Below are 23353 nucleotides of genomic sequence, written 5' to 3'. Positions count from 1 at the left end.
CTGGAAGAAACCGCAGCATCTCGCGTGCCCATTCCCATTCGATATTGTTCACCACGTTCTGTGGGCTGGGCGGGTGAGCTGATCGTGACGATCTGGGGCTGGCGGACAGCGTGAGGCCAAGTCTGGCTGCGGAATGCCTTTTTGCGTTGGCGAAATTTGTGCGTCGGATTCAATGATGGATGATGCCTGACGTCGGCTTTCTACGGTGGGGACTGTGTAGAATGGCGCTGTGTCGAGCACCAGCACCGACAGCCGCCACGGCGGTGGCAGACGCTGAGATGCGAGACACTGGAGGACCGCTCCGCAGTGCTAACGCCCAACAGCTTACTTCGTCGGCAGCGACATGAGGACGTGTAGCAAAGCGCACGCGGGCTCCAGCGGCTACCACGACAGGCCTTTCTTCGTCACGCTGTGGCACCCGGCTGCTGAAGATGCTGGTCATCTCGCGCTCCGTTCCGATCATCCACTCCCTATAGTGAGATATTCACGTGGTAAGCCTAGTCTCATCCAGATGCATGAGTTGAAAACCATTTCTTCGGTGGACCATTTTTTCTAGTTTGGCGCAGGGCTCTATTATGGTTGCAGAGTACATTCAAAAACTCCTTTCTGGTACGCGTCCGTCGCTTCGCAGCTCTAACCGTAAAGCTCCTAAGGTGCAGAAACATCCTGACAGACAGCTGATGCAATTCAACAGGGATAATGCCCTCCCGCCTCTGTCCGCAGGCTTGAGTCCGTCCGTTATTGATGAGGCAGCGAAATACTCCGTGGTCTGAACTCTGGCAAGGTCATTCCGACGGATCGTACCAATGCATCGGTTCCAAATATTAATGGTGGATAAGCTGTCGACTTTTTTTAAATGGCGAGCCCCGCTGACCATCCTACTTGGCCGTCCTGAGCACCCGGTGCGGAGCAGATAGCAACAGTAGCTGATATGTCGAAAAACCCTCCGGCTGCGTCGTAGAATCTGCAAACCTCTTGAAGTACCCGATTGGTAGACAAATCATTGTTGAATGTCGGTCAGATTTTTCAGCTGACACATAACGCCGAGTTCAGAATGTGTAATTGAAAGCAAATGTATTTCCATAAGCAGCTTCGGTACATATTTATGGCCTAAAAATATGTGTTTATGATGCCTCAGGCAGAGGTCGACGATTTCGATGGGCCACTTTCTTCGGAAGGAAAACCGTAAGCTACTTTTAAAACATGCATATGGAGAATGCGTCGATAAATGCGTTCCGTCTAGTTCATCGGAACATTTCCGGCACACTTTGTGAAACTTCGTTGTTCACTGGTCGGCAGTTCGCAGTGGCTGAAGGTGACTTCCGGCCACAGCCCCGAGGAACGCTTATGAGGCGCACAAATGCCAGCAAGTCAGCAAAGACACGGTCAAACCCTGCTGGGAGACAGACGACCTGATGTACAAAAGAAGATCAACTTGGCGGCCAATCGGGTACTCAAACGAGTATGTTTAAACGCCTTTCGGTGCAGATGTAGCAGGAGCCAAGTCGCCATCAATGTTAAAAAAATCGTCCTGTATCCTTTACCAATTTAAGGTAAATTATATCAGTTCACAAAGGCTCAAAAGCCCTTAACAGAAGCTGAGGGGGTTGGCCCGGCCAACATAAGTAACTGTGGGGTTTTCTTCTCTCTTCAAATGTGTGCAATGGTAGTGCGAAAGGTGGTTCCGCACAGCTCCTGGCGCACCGAAATATGGCCGGATACCAGCCTATCAGTGGGTGTGACTTATGTCATGTGAGATCAGGTCATGTGGGCGGGGCATCGTGAGCGCAGGCTGACACATATCTTTGCGTGTATTTCTGATACTCATCCCCATTATATCGAGCACAAACCAGGGTACCGCGACGAAACAAACGGCTCTGGTTGGCGCTCATCGACCTGCCGTTAATAAGACGTAAGCTTTAAGAAAGATGTTTTCATCCATAGCATTTTACCTGACTTGAGATTAAGATGACTTGACCCAAATGCATTTAATAAGACTGCACCAAGATGCAGCATATCAGCTCAGAAATTCCCTCATATCACACTTCATTTGACAAACGAACGTCACCCGGCCCGCGGCTGCGGAACGCGTCTCACATGACACGGACAAGACAGATGTATTAGCCTTATTCCTCGGAAAAAACAGGAGAATGGAGATATAGTTAGGTCCATGTTTCGATAAAGGCATGTTGCCGAAATATCAACCTAACTATATCTCCATTCTCCTGGTTTCTCCGAGGAATAAGGCTAATACTACTATCCTATCTGTGTGAATAATGTTCCTCGCTGATGCACTAAACAACTTAAGTAATGACACGGACAAATTGAACATCACTTGCGATCGATGTCATGTAGAGCCTTCAAGTATTTGTTACAAACTCTTAGAATATTCTGAAAGCACAGTCAATACAATCTATGCTTAAGCGTTCAGTGATTTTAAAGTTGTTCTCCGAGAACCTCAGGGGTTCACTGAGATCCTCAGCACGTCGCACAACAGGCCAACTCTTCAATCCACTCCTGGCCCAGTCGTGACAGTCTCTGCCGGCGCGGCCGATAATCACACAGTCAGCGACTGTCTTCGCAGCAGTCTGCTGTGGTGATCGTGTTTTCGTGCCGACAGATTATACATTTCACGTTCTGTCTTTCGATTTTGGGATGCCGACCTCCTCCTGTCGTAGCAGAAGCGTCCAAAAGCGCGCTATTATCCAGCGGTATCCAAATTCTCAGTGCTGGATACTCATACGAAACGTGTTTATGACTATGATCGTGTAAAACCACTAGCACTCTTACTGGCCATCATTGGGGTAATGTTTCTGTTTGCCGACGAACATGTAGGCGTATGACTGCATTCCGCGTGAATGAAGACGTGCACACGAGTTATGCGATCCGTAAACGGATATTCGTAGTAATTTGTAACAATGTGTGGCGGTGTTTCATGGACGTCGCGCTGCGAGGCACCGTGCATGCTCATCCCAGTCCGGCGCTGCAAAGTCCATCGATGCCGCTGCTGGGCGCACGAGGCCTCCCCACCCATCTGTGATGTCCCGTCATGAACGGGAGATGGTGCTGAGTGAAACCTCGCGTGGCGCCTTAATGAGCTGCGCTGCCTATTTTTACCTGCTCCGTGACCGTGGTCAGTCCATGCGTTTGTGCGCGGCGAGCCCTCCCGGGGGCGGGACAGCCTGCGGACCAACACCGACGGACACTCGGTGGTCGGCGTCGGCAGCAGGCGGCCGCGCGCCGCGGCGGGGCAGGGGCGCCGCCTCGAGTCAATAGCCCACCCGCCGTCGTCGCGTGCACCGGCTGGTGGACGTGGGTCACCCAGAACGCGCTGGCCCGCTCGCACGTCGACTCGCAAACATGGCCATCGAGCCGGAGGCGTGCAATGAGTCACTGGGCCAGTGCAGTAGCATCGACAATGAAGCGGAGGCGAACGAGGTGGTCGGCGGGTACAACGGCACTTCGACCACCGACCTGACATGGCTGGTGCCGATCGGCACTGCGCTCTACCTCCTCAGTCTGGTGACATTCGTCGGCAACGCCATGGTCATGCACGCCTTTCGCACCGAAAAGCGACTTCAAACGGTGAGACGGCGGTTTTGGCTGCTGTGTTGAGACTGCTGTGGCGGGGAACAGCTGGCACATCCTGCGCTGAGCCGTGCGGCGCCATGCTTATCTTGCCAAATGAAAACCATTGCCCGCTATTTCTTTATCGGCCCATATTATTGATGCAAGAGGTGATCTCCATCTGCGTTAAACGCCATTGGCTCTAAGTTCTACAATTTGGAATAGGAGCTACGTTGTCGGCACGGGCGCTGCTCAAGTAGTCCGGTTCGCGCTGTCACAGATCCACGTATCACCGATCATAAACAGTGCATGTTCCACTCATCATGCTACAGATCTTGTATCGTGGATACCATACTCAGCCGTACTTAATTTGTATGGACGCGAACGGTGCCCTTTGCTGATTACACCCATGCGAAGATGCAAAACGTCAAGCTGTGGCGATAGCCCGCACGTTCCCTAGACATACTGAACCACTGGACGCTGTCCACAGCTGAGCGCGAAATACGGTTTCACAAAGCCTTACGATACGCTTCGTTTTTACGTCGATATTTCGACGCCATGAATTCGATTTGTGACGCCCAGACCTCTGGCCCCTGTATCTTCACTTTATGGTTACGCTGACGCGTTACCATCAAACAGAGGACCTAGTTTGTTGGCATTTTCAGTTCAAGATAGGCATGCAAATGAGTCCTTGACATAAGCAGAATGGCGTTCGGCCCCAGATATTATTTGTGTGTGTGTGTGGGGGGGGGGGGGGGGGGTTATTATGCTAACAATAATCGACCTTCATGGTGAACTGAAGCAGCAATGACGAATGAAGCCTGAATGACGCCTGCCCTCTGAGTTTTCAGAATTTAACCAATATTTGCACGACGACGTCGCCTGACGAGTACCTCCTCATATATCGACGCCTGTTTTTTGTCATGATAAGCAGCTCAACACACAGCAATATGTGCGCCTTGTGAGATTAACTAACAGTCCTCTCCCTATTCTTTGCAAATATCCTCCAAACCGCTAAGTGCGGGTACTTTGGCAGTGGAAGTGTAGCGCAAATTGGTTAGCTGTGTTCTGAATCATGCTACACCTCACCTGCACATTTTAAGTTCCCACCACGCCAAGCCATTAAGCAATAATGTCGTTCCCCATGAGTTCTACCTGCGGAAATGGAAAATCGATTCTTCACATTGCGTTCTTGGCGTCACGTGCAGCATACCGTCCTGTCTAGTGGCTCCTTGAGGTGTCAACGAGTTCTCATGAGCACTGTCAATTAATGTGGCCTTTGCAAGCTCAATGAATGTCAAGGTGACGTTAGGCCAGAACCATACAGCTTTCATGTGAAGGGCACAAGGACGCACCGAACAGCGGAAGCGACACACCTTGTGTTGGAGGTGTTCTGTTCGAGCGTCGCCGGCCGGGCCAGTGTTATACATGAACTAAAAGTGGAGAGATCGTCCCTCCCTCCGGCTCCTTCCATGCACGTTATGTCATGAGTCAAGATGACTGACAGTGTTTACGGCTTTGCAAGGGTTTTCAAAACCGGCAGAACGAACCGTATTCGCCATGCCTGCCCCGCAATAGCACAGCATGCGGCGCCTGCTGACCGCTCGTACATATAGTTAATGGCTGGAGCGTTATGAAAGGGCCTCAGCTGGAGTAGCAGCTTCACGGTGAACAGGCCGCGCGCTTTCTTGTGATATGCCTGCCCACTCATAAATCTTGACCGTATTGTCATCTTTGCCATCCGATGGAAAAAACAAGCTCAAACGTTCATGCAAGGCATGATAACAAACGGGAACAACGTTAAAACAGATATAACCGACATGCCTTTTAACAGTAATGACATTCCTTCATTTCCGCTTAAAGTTAAATCATGTGTAAAGATTATTGAAAGGAGTGTTGAACGTTTAGGATATTGAGGGAAGCGTCAAATATGAGGAAAAGGACTCACTGTAGCTATTGGCAGGCTTTTAAATGCAAGAGACTGCTCCAGTTAACTCAATGTCCCAATTTAATAAACAAGCGTCTCAGCACGTCATAGTTTGATTACGTCATGGAACGTTTTCATGCTGCCAGAGTCGCAGCCAGACTGGCCGTGTCGGAATTCCCACTGTAGCGGGCAGGCTGACTCACTTGTAGTATTTCAACTCGCCGTAAGGTGGTTTCTCAATTTCTGCGTGCGTGATAAACTGGACAATCGTTATGTGGGCGTGCTTTGGTCCCTTCTGGTGGTTCCTTTGTTGCATTATTGGTTCGTGAATTTATATCTTACACCTGCATTTGCATCCTCAGTTACAAAGATCGCATTCGAGATCTTAAAGGGATGTTCCACATTTGAAGATACTGAGGCAGGTATCAGATATGAAGGGAAAAACTTACTTGTAACTACTGGTAAGCTTTCAAGGTTCCTGAAACGACTCTAAATAGCACAATGTCGAAGATTGTAAAAATGCGCCCCATTATGTCATCGTTTTATGGCGTTATGAAATCGTTTTGTGGCGACAACCACACCTGGTAGCATCTGGCAGCCATACCTAAAGAATACCTCAAAACGCACGAAAGCTTACGCCAGCTGGTCAATCTCGTTGCGGGCGCTGTGCCGGGTGGCGGATTAGTGGGTGCTTTGTTTGTGGATTTTTTGTCTTGGTGCTGGTCGTAAGACAAATTTTGGTGTTTTTTTTTTGCATACGTGACATACGCGATGTAGCGATCGCCAGCTTTTATGGCAGATTATTAATATGAAAACATGATATGCCGTGAAGACTGTGATATGATGTAATGAATCTCTCACCGAAACCTGCCAAGGACTGTTGAGGATATCAATAGAGTACTGTCGACTTATCTCTGCCTGCAGTGCTGTAGTCCTGACATTGATATATGATGCGCACAGTATTTACTTTCTCATTTGTAACTGGAAATGCAGTTGCATACAAATATTAATAAGTCTGTAAAATTGATATTAATTGATTGCCAAAACATCGTTATTGCCATTGTAAAGATGGCAATGTTGCGCTTCCAACAATGTTTTTCCTTGCTTCGGACTTTTTCGGCAAGTACCACTTCACCCCAATACAACCATTGTGGTGCAACGACAATTTCGCTGGTGATAGTCTTTTGACATTGCTGAATCAGACGTTAACCAGTCATTTATGAATTATAAGCTGCCATCTCAGAGGCTTGACATAGAGTAGTCAACCCGTGTGGTACGTTGTGTAACGGCACGGGTCGACATTGCAACTGTGGCACTATCTCAGTGCAGCACTGTGGCATGTCCTGATGAAAAATGGCATGTTTTTTGTACTGCAATCCCTACTGCTTTCATAAAAAACATCCATCATGAAAAGATGAGTCAAACGTGCATTCTTGTATTAACTCCCCATCTGACATACGACTGACCAAAAACACATGAAAGAAGATATAAATCACTTTCAGCAAAGCAGACAACCAATAAGTGACAACGCTTGCTCAGCCGGCTTTGAGAATCCACAAACCATAGGTGAGAAAGGTGCAAACATGCCTTCCACTTCCACAGCCATGCAACATGCTACAGCCATGAGGCTGCTATGCTCAAAAATAGCAACAACAACAAAATTGCATGTAGTGAAGTGAAATGGCAAGCATGCTGGCCTTGCACAATGCTGGAGACAAGACAAGTGCATGTGGTTATGGTTGGATGGGCAAAATACAAGGAAGTGATGAAGCTGCCAGTGCACACAAGGCTCATAATAAACAAGTATGAAGTGCTATCCAAGACACCAACAGCAATACTTTTTCAACTTTCTCAGCACCCAGCATCTCAAGCAAGTTGCAGTGACTATGACATTAATCATTGCTGACCCACAACCAATGCTTGCCTGCATAAAAATTCGTTGAGACAGTGGTATGTTCGCCAATATTAATATAACACTATATTTTTATATATTTTTAGGGAAAGACAATTTTGCAAAGCCGTATCATGTCCGCTTATACCGAACATGCGTTTATGAGCAGTGCACACCAGCCCCCACCGCCAAAATGAATTGTGAATGTAATGGCAAGCAATGAATTAATTACATGCTGTAATATCTCAATAGGTTCAAAATATTGGCGAGGTCATAATGAAGTAGCAAATTGCCTTTGTACACCCCTTGCAGCATAGGTGCTAGCGTTTCTTTCAGTTTGCTGGCACTACCTTGTCATCTGCAAACACAAACATAAATATGTAGGCAGGCATCGACATATCACATTTTGTTGGGAGTTAGTAGACTTAAAGAATGCCAAAACAATATTCTTTCTCAAAAGTACGAACCTCACACGCACACTCCTCATCACATCAAGATCACTACAAGCCAGTGGCACGCACCATTAGCGATCACACCCATTTCAAGCCCCTGATTCACTTCCTTTTGTCAAATAAATGTGATCTTGCACTTGCACAGCTTGCGGGACTATCAAACTGCAGGTTTTCTCACAACTTGCGCACATATTTTCGGTTATAACACCGCATTTCACCGTGAACTCCCTTGAAAACAAAGTCCCAACGGGGGTTCGTGGTAATGCAGCGTAAGAGGTTGTACTTATAGTAAACATTTTGTCAAGATCTAAAGTTGTGATACAATATTTGTGAGATGTTTGGTATAATATTCATTTATTTCTAAAATCACTGCAATATTTCCCTAATTGTATAATGCCTGGCTAACCCATAAACCAAGATTCTTTGCTCCCGTGCACAAGGCGCCAATAATGCCGTCTGTGAAACATGTCGGGAGAAGAAAGAAACGCCAGCAGGGGACATATTCAGATTTGCTGTCGTGTTTCCTTATCTATAAAATTCTGGGTAGTGCCCTTTTCGGTGCATCTCATTTTTTGCAGACAGTGATGTTCTTTTTTATGACATTGACCTATGGTCTAGAAATAAGGAAAAATGCCGCGTCGACGACGAGTGCCGCACAACCCGAAAGTCCTCACGCTTACGTTTGCCACACGCATTCCGCAGCGAAATCTTAGTAACATCCTATGACCTTCCGCGCATTGTAGCATATGTGCCGCATGATCGCTTTTGCGAATGTATCGGCGGCCATGCTGGTTTGGCCATAAGCAGAAAACAGCCTGTAGTATGACGGCAATCGCATGACGTTTCTATGACGTCATTAGTGCCAAGGTGGCTAAAGCAGGCTCCCAATAAATTTTTCGCACTTTTGCGGGCGTATAACTCAGGAACCAGGGCGTTTTGGGCCTTAACAAGAACATGGTCTTGAACTGCATCAAAAAGTCCTTAAAATGGCTGTATCATTTCAAAGCTCCGTACAAATGTGGAACATTCCCTTTAATACGAAGTTATTCGATTTCCAGCCTCATGTCTGTCATAACCAGGACTACCCAATTCTCGGTATTATGTATCACAAAACATGGTCTCAACTCACGATCTGTCTCTTATGCGTTAAAGAGAATGTTCCATACTTGTATGGGGTTTGAACTTAAATCGTCGTTTTGAAAATCATTCAGTACAGTTCATAGGCCTGCAGCGCACTTCACGACTTTACTTTTCAGAATTCGGTCCACGACATGTTTCTCGTTTCAAAAACAGTTTCCCGGTGGTTATTTTTTCTTCTTTTCTTATTTAAGAACAACCGCCTCGCCTTCGCATGCTTGGCTCCGTGCACAACACATGCATCCACCGTGCCTCCAATCTCTGCCTGAATCGTTACAAAGACGATCTGGCGTGAGCTGCTGGCAAATCAAGGCGCTGACTGGCGGGGGGGGGGGGGGGATTACTTGGAAGGTGGGGGAGGGAGGAATTTGGCAGTCACTTCTGGGAATCATTCCCACCAGTTAACACGATAAAGTATGCTCTCTGAAGTGAGCCAATATCTCACCAAATTTGAAGGCTGCATTTTCAAACACAGCACACTTAAATAAATTGGTGTGTTTGTGGGGAAAATTTGATCTTTCTAACATCTCAAAAACTAAGAGAGCTACATACACCAAAGTCATAGGGTACGTAGCGATCGTTGATAAGTTATCTGCTTCAAATCTTGCGGTCCGTAAGCCGTGACCGTTCGGTTACTTTGATCAAAAAAGTCTAACTCAATGTTGGTGCCTGAAGTGACCTTGGACCTTCGGAAGCAGATACCTTTTAACTAGATCCTTTTCCTAAGCAAAACTCACTGGTTTCTCTCAAACCGGTGACCTTGTTGACCTTCAGTAGTTCAAAGTGACCCGAAACATTGAGATTTTTTTTATATTTGAACTTAATGTGACGTGAAAAACTATACGAGGCGTCACACGCTTGAAAAAGGTGGTCCGGGTTCCTTTGAGGTCAGTTATTTGTCCCGACCTTTATTAATGTACGAGAGCATGCGTGTTGGTGACCAAATGATCAATAAATTAAAATGAACGTAAAAAAAAACCGAACAAAACAAGTTTTCTAATAATACAGTGGTTTAGTTTTGATCTTGATCTGACGTTCCTGCCTGACCCAAAGTCCATAGAATTAGTTGCCATTATAAGTCCAATTGTCTTAATGCCCATGAAAGCACCTCAAAGTTTTATGAAGTCGTCAGGCTGTTCAATGTCGTTTAAGCTATACCACGCTATTCTCAGGTAAGATGGAACGGCTCACTTGGAGTTGTTTTCGCTGCCAGTCATAACCTGTCATTGGTCTTAAACCTGACATAGGTCGGCAACCTTATAAGTTACATGGCTATTTTTATAACCAAAGATCGCCTTTTCTATTATCTAATGGTGGACAAAATTTGACACCATAACGCCGCACCATTCGCAAGGTATTCTGAAAAAACTTTTGCATAGATCAAACGGGTCCCTATCCGAGTGCGCCAAAAGTGATTCACATTTGTTCGGGGTGTTAAAAAACCTTTCGGTGCAGTTCACAGCCCTGCCTTCTTTGAGACCTAAGTTTCTCTAGTTCATGAGCTACAGGCCCGCGGAAATGAGGAGAGTATTTCTGGGTGAGTATTTCAAAGTCACCTTGGCATTCATGACGTCATAAGGACGCCATTCAAGCATATCATTCGATAAGCCATGCAGCGATCGAGGCCGAGAAAACTACGATGGTTGAGTCGCTCATATCTGGAATTCGTGAGCACGATTTCTAAATATAACGACCATCAATTGGCTCTGAATCAGTGTTACGCGATATGCAATGGCATAATCAAGCAAGAACGTACTGCGGAGCAGATTTAATAAACAGAGAAGTTGTGGCGTCAAGAGCAGTCATTTTCTCATGAAAGTACAGCAGAAGTTGAGCTTATTGAGCTTATTGTATCATGTGTGATGCGTGGTTCAGTATCTTCCAATGAGGAACATTCACTTTAAGCGCCATCCAGTTTTGTTCCTTTTGTTATCGTGTCATCCCTTGTTCTTGAAATAGCAGGTTGCGGCCCATGCACGTAAGGCCTGACCAGTGTGATCTGGTTCGACAAGCCTAGCACCAAAAGGTCGTTGTCGGTGTATTTTTTAGAGCACGAAGTGTTATGCAATGCACGTTCCTAGTCCAGTACACATAGTTCTAGTACACATAGTTTCGGGGAAACATTCCGGAGAAAGCTCCGGCGACTTACAAGGCCTCAAGGTATTGCTTCTTACACGTTAGCCTCCCTTGACTCGTAAACGGCCACTTGGATCGATACTTAATGACGCCAGTCTGATGCAGCGTGGTGGGAGATACCGGCCGCCTTAGGCTGGTTCGCCTTGACAAAACTTCTGTATAGCAAAGGAGCCAGTGAAAGCTCCTCGTTCGGCGACTGGGAGGAAAACGCTCGTTGGAGAAAGATTGAGGTTTTTTGAAGTGAAAGGCGGAGAGCTGTACTGTGAAACACTAAAAAATACATAAACACCCAATTATTTAGAGCCGAAAGTCCGTCAGGTGCCACGTAAAAACTGATCCCAATGGCGTTGCCATTGGGATCCCAATCCCAATGGCGTTGCCGTAGCATCGGAGGCAACCTTATTCGTCAGTCAAAGCCGACCGGCTGGTCACTGTGCATTGTCCAGTGACTGGCCATTTGCCAATGTCACTGGCTGGTGCGAATCTCACTTTCACTGCGGCTAAGGCGCAGACTTATCATCCACGTTTCACCCCAATACATTTGCAATGAAGAACGAAACGAGACCTGTGGTCTGCGCTAGCTGACCTTGAGGTGTTCATCTTCTGTAGCATCAATTGCTCAGGACGTGCAGAAAATGAAAGATGAATCAAAGAAAAGGCCATTTCCGCAAAAGCAAGACGCCTGGCTCGTCAAACTGTCTGGCAACATAATGCATTAGACATTAACCCCGGTCTCTGGTGGTTCACGACTGCGTCTGAACGGACCATATCCCATTTGTGTGGTCTTAAAAGTATCGCACTTGTCATGACGAATCGCGAAACGTGAAAATGGACAAAGTGCATTTCCAATGCAGTGCATGAAGTGTTTGAAGCAGTGCTATGGGGAACTGAAGACTTAACATTGCTGCATAACTGCGAACCCGCTGTTTGAGAGGTAAGACCACCACTCATAAATTTAAGTGCCACAGCCACTGGGTGTGCGGTGAGTTTGCATTGCAAAAACGCGTTTTGGGGACAAGCGGCACGTTGAAGGCAGGCTGATTTAGAGTGCTCCGTAAACATCAACCACCCAACGACAAGATAGGATAAGGGATGGCTGAGTCCAGTATAACGTTACCGCTAGCCGATGGTATGTCAATGACAGTAGTACTAGGACAGCGCCTGACCTGGTGAAGTGAAAACATCGCCGACACCACGATACGAATACTTGCGTTTAACGTACTGAAACCGTGCGCCAGTGCCGGCGCTGGGTAAACAGGGCCGGTTCTTGGCAAGGTTACGTGGTGGCGGTAGGGCGCTAGTGGCAATTTTGTAGAAAAAGTGCTTCACTAGGAGCAGTTATCATACATGAAAAATGGAAAAGCCGGGACAGCGAGCACTGCAGAAAGGCCGCACACTGGCTGCATCTGTCGGTCATCACCCACCTCTGGTCTCTCGCGTAACGACCAGCCCTCACCAGCCGGACGCCATGGCGCCTGGCTGCAGCCTTTACGAGCGGCTGGCGGAAACAGGCCGACAATTCCCTGGGCAGTGTTTGCGGACGCGTTTTTGCACGCGGCTGTTACACTGGACGGAACAGGACCAGATTGCCCCAGCATAATGTCCGGTTATGTACCGGCACATATAGCTGCTTGGCTTCATTAGCGTGGCAGCACTCCGAAACGGGTTGTCGCGACAAAATAGGGAAAGTATGACACAGCAGGCGGGATCAAAGCGAGAGATTCAGGACCTGCAATCCAACGCACCGTTCACCGCGACATGTGCGCCACTTCCGGATATCTGCAGGCAATCCACACAAAATATCACGTTACGGAGGATGTCGTTCAAGTGACCGATGCCGATGAACACCACGATAACAATTTGCCATTATTGACGAATTATCCTCACTAATCAGGAGTTTAGAGATGTGAGACGTTATACCGAGCGCAGAAAGCCTAACGTGCGTAGCATGCGTCACTCCCTTGTAGAGCAGCCACCAGACATGGCGCGCTCGGCGGGCGTCTCGGCTCACCCGTCGGCTCGGCGCCCGGCTCTCTCTCTCGCCCCCTCGGCGGCACATGTCGCCCGGCGGGCCCAATCTCTCGTCGGGCCGCAGCATATGCTGGCCGAAGCCGGCGCCGGGCCGGGAGAGGATTGGCGGCCGGGGGGATCGGACGGCTGGCCGGCCGGACGGCGGCGCCTGGCTCGGACAGATAGCGGGAGGGCGCGCCCCGGGTGCCGCGCGGTCGGTACCGCGGCGCAGACGCTGCACCGGCTCTGCACCCGCACTGCACACGGCGGGCACCTGGTGCACACTGCACTGCATAGCTGTACACCCATGAGACGCGCGACCACTCCGCCACTGCACTGCTCATCTGACAAGAAAACAGCGTGCTGCACCGAGCGTATATCGTGTTACGCTGTCTACCCAACGATCAAAATGACCTTCAGTCCATGCTTGCTAGCCGTCAGCCCAGCGGTGCTGCCCGAACACGGTGATAAAGGTGCGGTGAGATACCCGACACGAACCGGGCGCCCCCGCCGGGGACCGCATGCAAGCACGCAGTGGCGTACGGGGCGCATCGTGCATATTTTGACTCGTGCAGCATGAGTACAGAATTCAAATGTAATGCGATTTAACGTAATGTAATGTAATGCAACGGATCTCAATTCAAATGCCATCCCGGGTCTTTCTCTGACAGTCGCTGGATCTCGTGTTATGCATTCAATCAGCTCAGAGTTGTTCATTTTGCCTTAGAGAATAACAAGTGTGCCAGGATAAAGGCGTTTTAAATTCAGTTAACGCCCAGAACATTGGGGCTGTGCGCTTCCAATTCCCATCATGCCTTTAAGAATCACTTACCCAAATTCCATCAAACATAGAAGGGCTAAAGCATGCTGCGGTCTATGGGGAAAAATTCGGAAAAGTCTTGAATCGCTCGATTCATTCTCATCTAATGTCAATGTACTGAACACCGCGTATCTCCACTGTGATCGTGAACACCCGACAACACCAGCTGCCGGTTGGTGCGTTTTAATTAACTGAAACACAACATTGGCCTCAATGCATTTACCGAATTCTAAGCCTTCGCCATTGATAGGATGTCGTAACCCGAATGCCGCAGTAATGTTACTTAGCCCCCAAGCCAACAATATACGTAATCACGGCGCGGACAAACAACGAATTCATTAACTTCGTAATTTCATTAGCGTGCCAAAGCCTCGTAGTTTAAAAGAGAAAACAACGGGCTCCTGGAAAACAAACTCATAATGCAGTGACGTGCGCCACATACCGCATGGCGCAGTGTAATCCCCACATCGTAGGCCTGGGGCTCATCACCGAAGAAGTTTCCATCAATAAAATTTACTATCGTGCGATAAAATTCGCTTGCATTTCGCGTGTGAGACCGATGAGATCTCAAAAAGTGCCAAGGGTGAATTCAGCAGGGTAACAGGGCAAATATGTCTTTGCTTCACGTTAATAAAGCATGCAAATGCCTGACATTCTTTTACAATGCAACGGCGCCATTTTGGTACATGTAAAGGAACAAATGAAGGCGTCATCAAGGCCGAGGCGAATACAAGATCTCAAAAACGGATAGCTAACCTGTGTTAAGCAAGCATTGCGATGCATATAGTGGCGTGCATTTGACAAAAGTGAGACTTCGGCAAAGACGTAAGCTGAAAAATCTGCACAAATTGTACCCGGCCGACGCATCTCCCACAGACCTCGCATTCCTGTCCATGCCGCCACCCCAGCGATCGCAAAGACGTAAGCTGAAGAATCTGCACAAATTGTACCTGGCCGACGCATCTCCCACAGACCTCGCATCCCTCTCCATCCCGCCATCCCAGCGATCGCGCTGGCGCGCGCCACCGTTGATCGCTGCCCGGCAACAGGGACAGCGGCGGGCAGACATGCGTGCTGGGGTCACGAGCCAGCGGACAGGGCGGCGGGCGGCCGGCCGGCCCGGGGCGGCGCGATCTTCGGGACCGGTCGGCGCGGGTGTGGTGAGCAGCCTCCTCCGGTCGATCAGCGGCGGCCGGGGCCGCGCGCCGTCCCAGCAGCGTCAGTTTTGCTAATGCACACCGCAGACCCCGCGTCCTGGCGTAATCACACAACAAGAGACCGCGGGATCGCGTCAGACGTGCTGATTGTGGACGAGGCAGCGTCACGCATCAGCAAGGCGATTGGCGGAGCCGAGGCGTCGGCTGGACTATCTCTCGTGCCGATCGACATAGGGATGGAAATCTCTCCCTCCCCCCCCCCCCCTCCTCTCTCTCTCTCTCTCTCTCTCTCTCTCTCTCTCTCTCTCTCTCTCTCTCTCTCTCTCTCTCTCTCTCTCTCTCTCTCTCTCGCTCACTCCCGTCTCTCTTAGCCATTTGTCTCTCTCTGTTCCTCCTTTCACCTTGTCTGTCTGTATCTCTGTATTTGTCTTTGTATCTTGTCTCTAGTCCCTAGCTTTGTCGTTGTCTCTGTTGCTTTGTCTGCATGCTTGTCTGTATAAGTCTCTATCTCTGTCTCCGTCGCTCTCACTTCCATTGCTTCTTGCTCTGGGGTACTACGCCGTACCGGTACTGCGCACTGCCCAAGTAAAAAGATGGCTATTATATTTGCTATCATTGTATCACGCATAGTGTGCGTGTCTGTAAGACCCTTTAATGCACATGCTATTTTCATCACATAGGGGTCCGAAGCGGCGTTATTGGCTTTACTTAACGGCGGCACTCAGCGGAGAATAACGAGTAATACAACATGGGAGCCGATTTATTTTCGTCACTGCTCGTTTCATCTACGCCCAAGATGTCGTCCGTTCAGGTAAAGTACCTTGACACTATCTATTAATTATCTCTCGGCGTGCTGGGAAGAAATTTCATAGGCAAGCATTATGGAACTCTCGAAACTGCCTTAGGCCTGGAATGCCTTTTCGGAACAGGCATAAATGCCGTGTGGGTCGATCACTGCCCGAAGGTGGGGAATTTTTTTGCACCTGCCGATTTTTGCTCTCACAGGGTGGTAGTTAGTGATGGCGAGCAATACGGCAGCTAAATTTAAATCCTCCACTTGTGAGTATTGCTACCGATCCCAAAGACAATGCGACTTAATAGCATTATGACCAATGGCCATTGAGGTATCTGGGTACAGAACATTGCTACATGCAACGCAGCATGCCGTGATATTATGACAAATCATGGACATGATTGACAAGAGCATATCCAAAATCACCTCAGCTTTTTAGTACAAAGTCTTCGATTTTAAGCAAGCCGAAAGGTCACAAAAAGCTCCGGTGTTGTCGTCAGACCGCACACACCTTTACGCAAGGCCCCTCCTCCTCCGAGAGTCCCTCTGAGCACTCCTAGGGGTTTTCCGGAGTAACGTCTGACCGGTTTTGGGTACGTTGCCGGTATTTTGGATAATTTAGATTGTTCGAGCACCAGAGTGATGGAATGTGACACGCACCGGAGTCGGTTGGAGAGTGTGACACGCACCGGAGTTGGCTGAAGAGTGGGTCACGGCTGGAGTCATCATGCCGCTTTAACATTGTGGGGATGAAAACAAAAAAAAACAACAACTTGGAAATGGGAAATGTCCTGCGAGTTTTGTACCGGGCTGCTGTACTTCTGTTGTAGTTTTAAACGTTATCTTCCCAAAAACCGCAGCGAAATAAAGTGTGCCATATGTGCGGGTGTGATATCACTTAAGAAACCGTCCGAATTTTTTCCGTTTTGCTGTCCGTGTCTATAGTTTTTCCGAAGGTGGAGGTGTTATTTCCGTAACGGTAAGCTAAAAATACATGCCACCAATTTGGGAACTTAATCTCTAACTTGCTGAACGATGGCAACCTTAACATAGGTTGCATAAGCGTACTCAAAACGTTTACTTAAGTTGAGTACGCCTCTCACCAGAACACCTTAAGCGATCACTGGTCCGGAGGTTTTCATTCCGAGGGAGAAGTTTCTATCAGTCGCGTGCCGTAGAGTGGTGCTTGCGTGAACTGTTTGCTTTGTATGTTGAGTGCCTTGTCTGATGTATAATGTTTCAAGTGTGGTGAGTCGTCTACAGTCTGTGGCATGTGCATGGTGGTAGTGTTCGTAACTAACATATTTCTGGTGAGTGAGATGTTGTGGTGTGTGCGTACATGTGTTCATGGCACCTCCTCCCGCAAGTGCAGGTTAAAAGTCGGCTGAAACTTGTCGTAGTCAAGCCATTGCAGTTTTCTTTGCGGATTTTGCAGTCTCCGGCAGTTTATTGGGATCGGTATGCCACATTGGCCTGTTTCAATTTATCTCTGGTTTGGTTGAGGATACTTTTGATCACCAGGGAGGGTGTGCCCGTACAATGTCTGTACAAAAGATGCCCTGTCATTGCGGGCAGCCATTATGCGGATGCTGTCCGCAGCAAGCAGAACCGGTGGGCATCTGCCATCGGGGAAAGACATCAAGAAACGGAATGAGATCATAAACGCGGAATCTGTTGTGGTACATATTCAACACACGCACATGCATACGCACACGCACACGCGCACACACACACACGCACACACGCACACGCACACGCACACGCACACGCACACGCACACGCACACGCACACGCACACGCACCACGCAACAGCACACACACACCACACAACACACACAACACACACAACACCACAACACACACACACACACCACACACACACACATTTATATTCATATATATATAGATATATATATATATGTATATATATTATATATATATATAATATTATATATATCTCTCTCTCTCTCTCTCTCTCTCTCTCTATCTCTCGCTCTCTCTCTCTCTCTCTCCTCTCTCTCTTCTCTTCTCTCTCTCTCTCTCTCTCTCTCTCTCTCTCTCTCTCTCTCTCTCTCTCTCCTCTCTCTATCTCTATCTCTATCTCTATCTCTATCTATATCCTATCTCTATCTCTATCTCGATCTCTATCCTATCTCTATCTCTATCTCTATCTCTATCTTATATCTCTATCTCATCTCTATCTCTATCTCTATCTCTATCTCTATCTATATCTCTATCTCTATCTCTCTCTATCTCTATATCTCTATCTCTATCTCTATCTCTATCTCTATCTCTATATCTATCTCTATCTCTATTCTCTATCTCTATCTCTATATCTATCTATCTCTATCTCTATCTCTATCCTCTATACTCTATCTAATCTCTATCTCTATCTCTATCCTATCTCTATCTCTATCTCTATCTCTATCTCTATCTCTATCTCTACTATCTCTATCTCTATCTCTATCTCTATCTCTATCTCTATCTCTATCTCTGTCTCTGTCTCTGTCTCTGTCTCTGTCTCTGTCTCTGTCTCTGTCTCTGTCTCTGTCTCTGTCTGTCTCTGTCTCTGTCTCTGTCTCTGTCTGTCTCTGTCTCTGTCTCGTCTCGGTCTCTGCTCTGTTCTCTGTCTCTGTCTCTGTCTCTGTCTATGTCTCTGTCTCTGTCTCTGTCTCTGTCTCTGTCTCTGTCTCTGTCTCTGTCTCTGTCTCTGTCTCTGTCTCTGTCTCGGTTCTGTCTCTGTCTCTGTCTCTGTCTCTGTCTCTGTCTCTGTCTCTGTCTCTGTCTCTGTCTCTGTCTGTCTCTGTCTCTGTCTCTGTCTCTGTTCTGTCTCTGTCTCTGTCTCTGTCTCTGTCTCTGTCCTGTCTCTGTCTCTGTCTCTGCTCTGTCTCTGTCTCTGTCTCGTCTCTGTCTGTCTCTGTCTCTGTCTCTGTCTCGTCTCTGTCTCTGTCTCTGTCTCTGTCTCTGTCTGTCTCTGTCTCTGTCTCTGTCTCTGTCTCTGTCTCTGTCTCTGTCTCTGTCTCTGTCTCTGTCTCTGTCTCTGTATCTGTCTCTGTCTCTGTCTCTGTGTCTCTGTCTCTGTCTCTGTCTCTGTCTCTGTCTCTGTCTCTGTCTCTGTCTCTGTCTCTGTCTCTGTCTCTGTCTCTGTCTCTGTATATGTATATGTATATGTATATGTATATGTATATGTATATGTATATGTATATGTATATGTATATGTATATGTATATGTATATGTATTGATATGTATATGTATATGTATATGTATATGTATAGTAGATGTATGTATAGATATGTATATGTATATGTATATGTATATGTATATGTATATGTAATATATGATATGTATATGTATATGTATATGTATATGTATATGTATATGTATATGTATATGTATATTAGATGTATATGTATATGTATATGTATATGTAGTATGTATATGTATATGTATATGTATATGTATATGTATATGTATATGTATATGTATATGTATATGTATATGTATATGTATATGTATATGTATATGTATATGTATATGTATATGTATATGTATATGTATATGTATATGTATATGTATATGTATATGTATATGTATATGTATATGTATATGTATATGTATATGTATATGTATATGTATATGGTAGATGTATATGTATATGTATAGTATGTATATGTATATGTATATGTATATTATATGTATATGTATATGTATATGTATATGTATATGTATATGTATATGTATATGTATATGGTATGTATGTATATGTATCTGTATAGTATATGTATATGTATATGTATATGTATATATGTAATGTGTATAGTAATGTAAATATATATATTATATATTATATAGTATAATAATATGATATAATATATATATATATATGTATAGTATAGTAAGTATATGTATATATATAGATATGTAAAATATATAGTATATATATATATATAGGATATATATATATTATGTATATGTATATATATATATATATATATATATAGATAATATATAATTAGATATATATATAGTCTATATATATATATGTTTATCCTGCCTGTATTTAATTGAAACATTTCGATGCTTATTTGTCGCTGCTCCATTGCTAATAAAAACTCCAGACGCTTTAAGAAATGAAGCAGGAATGAGATCCATCAGTTTCACCTGCGCTGTTGTCAGATTCGGTTTCATCCGCTTTGATTCTGGTTCGGGATCGATTCCACTCAAACTGAATCGAGCGCGGGATTTAACGGAAGCAATAGTTTAAACAGCTTTGCATTTTTGCGCTGGTGGTTATGGAGGATTGTGCATTGTTTAAATGGCCAAATGTGATGCAAAATATCGCAGCCCGGGGATGCTGTCCGCCAGCCATTTTTCGTCTTCGTGCGCTGTGTGTGACACGCTGAAGGCTGCTTCGCGCGAAGCCTGGTACTTCGTAAACAGCTGGAACTGAAGTGTCGCATCAGCACACATGCCTGTAGAGCGGCTGTGTGCCTCCCGGCGGGCGCCATAATGTGCTGGACGGCATCTGCAGAGACGCTGCCAATGCCCGCTACCGCCAGGCTAATGGGCAGGAATGAGTAACAGCCGCCTGCAATCAGGCGGCAGTGACATGGTCTGTCACCACCCGTCAGGGCAGGGCAGGGCAGGGCAGGGCAGGGCAGGGCAGGACAGGGACGGGACAGGACGGGACGGGACGGGACGGGACGGACAGGACAGGACAGGGACAGGACAGGACAGGACAGGACAGGACAGGACAGGACAGGACAGGGACAGGACAGGACAGGACAGGACAGGACAGGACAGGACAGGACAGGACAGGACAGGGCAGGGCAGGGCAGGGCGGGCGTCCGTTAGCAGACCGGTCAGACCCTAAGGCTGCCCCTCCCCGAAACTCAGCCCCAGCTCTAAGAATCGCTATCTCTGTTCGACCACCCGGAGCACTCCCCGCCGTTGTGAATGCCGCGACACACGGCATATTAGCGACAACGGTATCTGGGTGTTTGCAAGATATTTCTGCGGCGCAATCGTTCCTCCCGACTGTTTGCGACCCTAGAGCTAGAGAAAACACTGCACTTTGACTCAGGACTCCATCTAAGAAGACGCAAGTCCTTAAAGTGCAAGGTCGTGTACCTGCGCTGATACGTCCGCGCGTCCTTGGCGCCGGACGTGTTCCCACACGAATAAGACGGATGAGACACGATCTCTCCACTGGATGGGCCATGGTGGCGCAGGGGAGCAACGGGGCGAGGAACTCCGCGCGGATGTGGTCCGCAACGGGGGGGGGGGGAACTCCGCGCAGATGTGGTCCGCAACCGGCGGGAAACTCCGCACGAATGTGGTTCGCGGCTAGCGGAGAACTCCGTACGGATGTGGTCCGCAGCCAGCGAGGAACTCCACGCGAATGTGGTCCGCAGCTAGCGGAGAACTCCGTGCGGATGTGGTACGTAGCCAGTGAGGAACTCCACGCGAATGTGGTCCTCTACCGGCAGGGAACTCCGCGGATGTGGTCCCACAGCTAGCGTCACCGGTGTCATACGGCACGTCGGAAAGACATCAAAATATCTAGGGGAGAGAAAATATATTAACCGATTATAGGTATAGGCTACGCGACAAAACCGGAGACCGTATTAAAGGGAGTGTGCCAGTTTTTGTACTTTCAAATTATTGTTAGATCAGACGCGTACGACTTGATCAGTCATATCAGTTTTCTCGAAATAATTATGAACAGCTCAGAATTTCTATTTGAAGTGCCGTTCCCGTGGGGAAATTATCATCGGACTCCCTGCTCACCACTATGAAAGTAATACATTTCATTTGCCTTGCTTTTTGCAACGTGCGTGTTGTGTAATGTTAAAACACATTAATTTGCCAAAATGTTTGTGTAATAAATACTACGAAAGGTTTAAACACTGTTTAAACAAAGGGATTGGCGAATATGAAGTTACTATTCCGCGAATGCAACGAAACGATATTCTACTGGTTTTCATTTTCCCAAGGACGTTTAGCACAGTGACTCTTTTCGAGGCGCACTCTGGCTTTGGGAAGGGGGGTATCATGTGGGCCATGGTGACGTACCGGCTCGAACTTCAGCCACTGCGCTTTTCAGTAATTGGCATTCGCCGCCCGCTGGGTCAATCTTAAACGTTCTTATACCCGCACCAGTAGAGGTGCCACAGAGTTTGTCATGACAATGGTGGTCGCGACAGCAGGCAAAAAGCGCACACTACCTAATGCTATTAATAGACGCAACTGGTCCTGAGGTTTGACTAGGGCATCTTTTTAAAATATACCCCAAAAGGTGCGGCACTCCCTTTAAGTGACCCGGCCTATAGGGTCTACCCCTGACATGTCAGCCTGAAAGCCTTTGTGTCGATTAGGGGCCCCTGAGTAGATTAGGGACTTAAAGTGGGTCAAGCTCCACCAGTAACGAACAGTCCGTTCCGTGCCGGTCTGGTCCTGATGACCCATTTCCCAATCAGGAACAAAGCCGGACCCTCAATTTGCATTGGCCAGGCGCCCGAGTCAATAAGAGGCCCCTGTGTCGCCAGAATCCCACGGTGTCGAACAGGGAGTCCTGTGTTGGCAAAGGTTCCGAGTAGGCCAGGAGCAGTGTCCGGAGTCCCGAGGAAGGGTCCTTTGGGTCCCTCTGGACGGTGATCAAGGGCCCGACTGAATAGCTGAAGGGCTCGAGGGGCCCGGATGCCTGGCCGCATGTCACATTAAGGCCTCCGCTCGAGGGACCGTGACCTCAAATGTCAGTCCGAGAGCCTTTTGCACCAATTGAGGATGGACGACGACGGCGTCTATTTCGGCCGGATACCAACGACACGCGACAGTCGGCCCCGTGTCGGTTTCCGCCTGGCAGACATTTTCCAAGCAGAAACATGGCCAGAGCCCGCGATTTACATTGCCTAGGGCTCCCTGCAACAATAGAGGGCCCGTGTGTCAGAACAGCTGCTGAAACCGAACGGCGCTGCCCGCTGCAGAGAGCACCAGGCGGCGGTTACCGTCCGCGTAAGAACGATCGTCCGTAACGTGATGCTTACGGAAGTCTTCCAAAATCAGCACGTACCTTCAAAGATAAGACTGGGCGTATCTTTTTAAGAATTCTTTAGGTCATCCTCTGGACAAGTTTGCAGTTGCAGTAACATGCAAAATAAGGACTCTCCTCTGTACTCTTACAGCTCCACCAATATTTTCACGTCCCAGTTCGCGGTTCTGTATTTGCTATCAATTTCTTTTATCTATCTAAAAATCGCACAGGTCAAGTATATGCTCAGACTAGTTCTTAAGCGTACGAGTTGATGTCATAAAACGTTCAAAGGTGCTTCTCTCAGATGCGTTATTATTTTTGCAAGCCCGTTCACCGCCACCCAGTATAAGTCACAGGGACGGGCGGCGCGCGGTCCATAAAGACAGCAACGCTGGGCGTCGAGTTTTTGGGGTCTGAAACTTGAGAGCG

This window comes from Pollicipes pollicipes, unplaced genomic scaffold (assembly GCF_011947565.3).
Source record: "Pollicipes pollicipes isolate AB1234 unplaced genomic scaffold, Ppol_2.1 Scaffold_7261;HRSCAF=8764_pilon_pilon_pilon, whole genome shotgun sequence".
In the NCBI taxonomy this organism is placed as follows: domain Eukaryota; kingdom Metazoa; phylum Arthropoda; class Thecostraca; order Pollicipedomorpha; family Pollicipedidae; genus Pollicipes; species Pollicipes pollicipes.
Note: the sequence above shows the minus strand (reverse complement) of the source record.